Source organism: Ixodes scapularis, unplaced genomic scaffold, assembly GCF_016920785.2.
Source record: "Ixodes scapularis isolate PalLabHiFi unplaced genomic scaffold, ASM1692078v2 PGA_scaffold4__175_contigs__length_147842914, whole genome shotgun sequence".
Classification (NCBI taxonomy): domain Eukaryota; kingdom Metazoa; phylum Arthropoda; class Arachnida; order Ixodida; family Ixodidae; genus Ixodes; species Ixodes scapularis.
The window spans coordinates 29,577,577-29,583,958 of record NW_024609879.1 but is presented as its reverse complement, the minus strand read 5'-3'; positions in this window follow the sequence as shown (position 1 = coordinate 29,583,958).

Below are 6,382 nucleotides of genomic sequence, written 5' to 3'. Positions count from 1 at the left end.
GAAACAGCATAAATTATTGAAAAACAGTTCTGCAGAGGTGATGGACAAAGTCTCATTTGGAAGCTTGTTCCTTTCGCTTGTTATAGAGGGAAACAAAGGTATGAACTAGGGTGGGGAATAAAAATCAAGAGGACTTAGTCATTATTTAAATTATGATATAAATTGTGATTTAAATTCGACCAGTTTGATATTTAAGTCAAGTATTTCGCGCATACATATTTTTAAAGTTAAATTTTCATTTATCATTTAGTGAGCATATGATGCTTTCTTTCTATTTTCATGTCTTCATATTTAACTAAAGTAATCATCAAAGAAAAAATATTTACATCAGTCTGAACATTGACAGCGAGCACTGCTCTTATGTGCAATGAGGGCGCTGAGCCTTATATCTAACTTACACTTATTTAGTTACGTAAGGCAAATCAGAACGCGAAAAAAAGTATTGTCCTATTTAAGCAAGTCAGAACCGGAAACAAAAAGCAAATGGAGCTTTCTACCTAACTAAACAAATTAAGATGGTTTTTCTTTTCTTTTCAATATTGCCGCGCGCGTTGCAAGCGAGATCACAGTTCACAGTCTTATCGTCCGTAGTACAGCTTCAGACGCATGACGTGGACGACTTGCGGTCGTAGAGGGCGGCGTGATGAAGTCGGTGTTCCGTCGGGCATAACCTAGTAGTTCAGATCCTCGGGTCGACAAAGCACTTTGTAGGGTCCGAAGTAGCGCTTCAGGAGTTTCTCGCTTAGACCGCGTTGTCGTATCGGGTTCCAAACATAAACACGGTCTCTTGAAGCGAACGTCGATCCGGCGAAGGTTGTACAGGGTAGCGTCGACGCGTTGTTAATATTGAATTCGGGGTCGGGCGAGCTGGCGAACTTCGTCAGCTCGTTGAGGAGCCACGTGGCGTCGGGGCTCCCATCATCAGCTGGTAAGTGCGGTAGCGTTGCGTCGAGCATGGTCCTTACGTTTCTGCCATGCACCAGCTGGAACGGTGTCCTTGTAATCTCTTGCACCGCCGCGTTGTAAGCAAACGTGGCGTAGGGTAACACCTCGTCCCAAGTCTTGTGATCTACGTCGACACGCATGAAGACCATGTCGGCAATGGTTTTGATTAGCCGTTCTGTTTGTCCATTTGTTTTCGAAAGGTACGCAATGGTTCCATGGTGGCCGGTGCCACTGAGACGAAGGTTCGTTTGCGTCTGCTGGGCCGTGAACGATGATCCACGGTCTGTAATAAGGGCTTCGGGGGCGCCGTGCCGGAGGACAACAAACTCGATGAAAAACTTGGCGACTTCGACAGCCATACTAGATGGAAAGGCCTTCGTCTCGGCGTGCCGTGTGAGATAATCTGTGGTGACGATTATCCAGCGGTTTGCCGACGCTGACGGCGGGAAACGGCCAAGTAAATCCATTCCGACCTCCTGCAACGACGTGGATGCGAGAGAAATCGCATCCAGAAGACCTGGCCGCTTCGTCGGTGGTTTCTTGCGTCGCTGACGCTCGTGGAATGATCGAGTGTAGAGGTAAACGCTCTTGGGTAGCCTCAGCTAGAACTTTTTTCGAATTTTGGCGAGCGTCCTACTGTAGCCAAGGTGTCCAGCCGTCGGCTCGTCATGGCATCCTTAGAATATTTCTTTTCGAAAACTGGGAGGAATAACCAACAGCCATGCTGTGCTGTTGTTGACGAAGTTCTCTTTGTACAACAACCCTTGCCGTATGAAGCAGGGCAGTATTCGTAAAAAAACACAGGGAACCGTACTCTCTTGTCTCTCTAGGTGTTCAATGAGCGCTCGCAGTTTGGGGTAGTCTCGTTGGAGTGCTGCCATGTCCCTGACATAGAGAGCGCCGAGGAAACACTCATTGTTGTCGTTTTCGGTGCAGGCAGGACCGGTCTCGGCCGGGGCCCTTGACAGTCAGTCGGCGTCATTGTGCTTCCGGCCGGACTTGTACGCCATGGTCATGTCGAACTCCTGCAGTCGTCGGCCCCACCGGGCGAGGCTTCCGGAGGGGTCCTTCAGATCCGCAAACCAGCAGAGCGAGTGTTGGTCCGTGACCACGCGAAATGGACTTCCATACAAATATCAGCGGCACTTTGTTGTTGCCCAGAGGACAGCAAAGCACTCCTTTTCTGTCGTTGGGTAGTTCTTCTTCGCCTTAGACAGCGTCCGACTCGCGTATGCGTGACTGGCTCTGTCCTGTCTTGCATTTGGACTAGAACCGCGCCAAGCCCGGTGTTACTGGCGTCCGTGTGGACTGTCGTTCACAGGGACGTCTAAGCGAACTGGTCGAAATGGCCAAGGATCGGGGGCGACTGGTGTCTCCGTTTGAGCTCATCGAATGACCGCTGGTGCTCTTCTGTCCATTCGAACTTTACGGCGTCCTTCCTGAGGTGCGTCAGCGGTGCGGAAAGCTCTGCGAAGTTCAAAACAACCTGTCTGTAGTAGGGACAGAGTGCGAGGAATCTTCTAACGGCCTTTTTATCCCACGGCGGCGTAAATGCAGCTACGGCGTGGGTCTTCTCAGGGGCAGAAAAACACCTTTGTTGTTCATGACGTGACCAGAGAACGTTAGTTCACTTTTGGCGAACTGACACTTTGTTGGCTTGCGTGACAAGCCGGCGGTCTTGATGGCTTGAAGCACGGCTCAAAGTCGTCTCAGGTGTTCGACGAAATCCCGCACGGTGTCCATGACAAGCTGGAAGGTTGCTGGTGCTGTACAAAGTCCGAACGGCATCACTTTGGATTCGTACAGCCCGTCGGGAGCGACGAACGCAGTTTTCTCGCGGTCACGTTCGTCTACTTTAATCTGCCGGTAAACGTTCTTGAGGTCCATCGACGAAAAATATTGGGAGTGGCGCACACGGTCTAACGTATCGTCTATGCGGGATGCGGATAGACGTTCTGCTTAGTCACAGCGTTCAGTCGACGATAGTCTGCGCAGAACCTCAAGGTTCCGTCGTTCTTCTTTACAAGGATAATTGGGGAAGCCGAAATACTTTTTGAGGCTTGAATGATTCGTCGTCGAGCATCTCCTGGACTTCATCTTGAATCACTTTCACTTCCTTTAAGGAGACTCGATACGGCAAATGGTGTACCGGGAGCGCGTCATCGTCGGTAATAAAGCGATGTTTCGCTATTGGTGTTTGGTGAACTTTCGACGACGTGGCAAAACAGTCACTGTATTCGGCGAGGAGATCAACCAGTTTCCGGCGGTTAAGAGCTGGGAGCTCGGGGTGGACGTCGAGCTGCTGCGGCGACGTGTTCTTCTGTTGTGACGACGAGGTTTCCTCGGAGATTCCGGTGACCGCGGCTGGCGTCTGAAGCTCGTTTACGTGGCCCACGGTGGTACTCTTCGCTAGGTGCTGCGGATCCTCTCAATAGTTTGTCACGAGAATGGTTGTACGCCCTCCTTGGAGATACATTACGGCTTGTGCGACGCCAGTTCCTTTTTCAAGAAACGGTTGGACGAGGCCTTCCAGTAGAGCTTTACCATGCATGGTTGTGTTTTTTATGACGGTGACGAAAACACTAGACTGCGGCGGCAGGTTTACATGATCGGCTATAACTCGGACATCGGTTGACGTCCTGTTGGTCTCCACCGGCGGCAGAACAGGCTTTCGCAGCGCCAACTGGTTTGCCCTGAGTTCTATGACGGCGCCATACTCGCAGATAAAGTCCACTCCGAGGATAACATCCCTCGCACAGTCTTGCAGAACGACGAACTTCACAGGGCACGTCTCACCGTGAATCTGGACGGGAGCTGTGCATCTTCCGATTGGTGTAATGAGGTCTCCTCCGGCGGTTCGTATCTGAGGTCGATCCCACGGCGTCATGACTTTTCGAAGGCGGCGGGAGAGCCTTCCACACAAGACTGAGTAGTCTGATTCGGTGTCCACGGTTGTGGATGCGTCGTGGCCATCGATGACGACGTTAAGGTTGTTGGACACCCTTGAAGGGGTGTCGTTGTGATGCGTGACGTCGAGAGAGTGGAAGCGCTCCGGCATTCTTGGAAGCTCTTTACTTCGGCCGTCCTCGGCAACGCCACCCCAGGCGTTGCCGCACTTAGTTTTCCCGACAAGGCAGGGGACAGGTTTTCACGTCGGGGTCGGTGCATCGGCGAAGCTGGACTTCGTGGTGACGGCGACCGAAACTCTCGGCGGGACGCAGGCTTGGGGGACTGAGGTTGTCGCAAGTACTCCTGGATCGCTCGAGGGCGTTCACCATAACGGGGCCGTGAATTCTACGAGTGAAACCTGCGCAGCCCGAGTCATCGGTATGGGCATCGGCGGTAGGTGTGTTCTGGTTCCACGCAATGGAAGCACAGAGGGCGTTCGTCGGGCGTTCGCCACACTTCAGTCTCCCGAGTTGCCCGGGGCTCCTTGCAGGCGTACTGGACCTTGTCGTCGTGGCGTCGGTCGTGCTGCGGCGCAGAAGACTGACGTCGGGGCAACGTGACATAGGCGCGAGGAGGAGGCGGTGGCCATCGGGCCACTGCGGCCTAAGTTAGCGTGGGTTCTTCGGGTACTGCCACGCTGATGGGAGCCTCTGGTTGGATGGCTCTCTGCACTCCTTCGCGCACGACCTCGGCGATCGACTTCGAGGCGGGGCGATCAGCGTCGGGTAGAATTTTCCAGTGCTCTTCCCGGACGATGTCGCGGACAAATTCTCGAAGGTTCTCAGCGCTGATGCCGCCCTCGTCGATTCGGGAAAATGTCAGCGTCGATGCTATAGGCGTGCCGGCGAGTCGGTTGTAGTGGCTGGCTCGGGTCGACAGGGCACCTTTGATGTTATTTCCTTCGGCAACAAATTCATTGACAGTACATGTGGGTTCCAAACAAGGACACCGAAGATGTCACTCTTCACTCTTCTCATCGGGACACGCTGCTTCTTCTCCTTGGTGGACTGAGGTTCGGCGCGCCTGCTCAGGCGGAGGACGTCTTCAACAAAGCTAGTGGGCGTTTCGTCGAGTCCTTGAGTTCGTATTTGCAGGAGGTTTTCCGCTCGCTCTCGTGGTGTCTGATCCGTGAATGTCTCCTTCAAGCCGGCGATACAGGTGTCGCAAGACGCAAGTGACGCCTCGTGGTTCTCGATCCATCGCGGTACCCTCCAAAGAGAAGTAGAGGTTGTGAGGCGCTGCTCAGTGGTCTATTCATTATGGCGGGCTACACGTTCGTATTACAGAAGCCAGTCCTCCACGTGCTCCTGGGCCTCGCCATGGAAGGTCGTCGGGGTTCGCTGGGCGATAGGCAGGTAGGCGGCGGCGGCGGTGGTCGGGGTCTGCGACGACTGGTGGTTCGTTGTCGGCCTTGTTGGCTGTTTGGTCTTGGTTGGCAGCAGTCCGTATTCCAGGTGTAGGCCCTGGGTTGAGTTGAGCTGATTTTGTTTTATTGGCACAAAAGCGTCTAAGGCTATAGAGTGCCGAAATCTGTAACTATTTTGTGAAATGTTTTCTAGAGAGGAAAGACGGCTCTAGTGGTCAGTGATCAGATAAAAGGATGGGTATGAATCTGTGTATAAATAGTGTGGATGAAATATTAAAAAAATTTCAAAGCAAGTTTGAAGTCGACGTAAAAGTCTAGTGCTTTCTAGGAATGCAAAAACATTTCTATGATTTATCAAAGGTTAATCTCCAAGCAAAAGACCAAGGCTTAAATGCATCTGTGCTGAATAAAACTGGGCGAAGTACAATTGGCGGTATTTGGGATATGCGGGGTACTCAAGAAGGATATGCACTACAGTCAATAGTTCTGAACAGTGTTCGCATGCAGGTGAATTCTCTCTACAAAGCAGATATTCATGTGTTAAATGTCTTAAGCAACAAAGGACTACCTAAAACTACGGTCCCTGTGACGGGCACTCGCCCACCCCTGTATCATTGGCTTCAGAACATGGAGTTTGTTTTGGTTTCGCGGGATCATTCCGCTTGCTATTTACACTTGATACTTTTCCTTATCGTCGCTTTGTAGTCTTGGTAGAGTATACGGTGAATATCAACTTTCCGTATAGCACATGTGGAAGCGGCACGATTAGCAGCTTGCTTGCCGGGTATACCCACGTGACCAGGCACCCAACAAGGTTATCTGCAATTCGTTGTCCTTTGCTGCAGCAACCACTTTATGTTGTAGCTGAGTTATTAAAGGGGTTTTTGGCATCGCAGGAGGTCTGAGAGCTCGCAGAGCACTTAATGAGTCGGTGTAAACTACAGAGAAATTATGCCTATTTTTGATAATATAGTCTGTGGCCAATAGTGAACAGTATACCTCGACAGTCAAGATAGTTGCACAGGAATTAACTCTCCGCTCAAATTTAAGTGATGATCTAAACACGGAACAGCCGACAGAGGAGTTGGTTTTTATGCCGTCAGTATATAAGCTGGTAAAGTC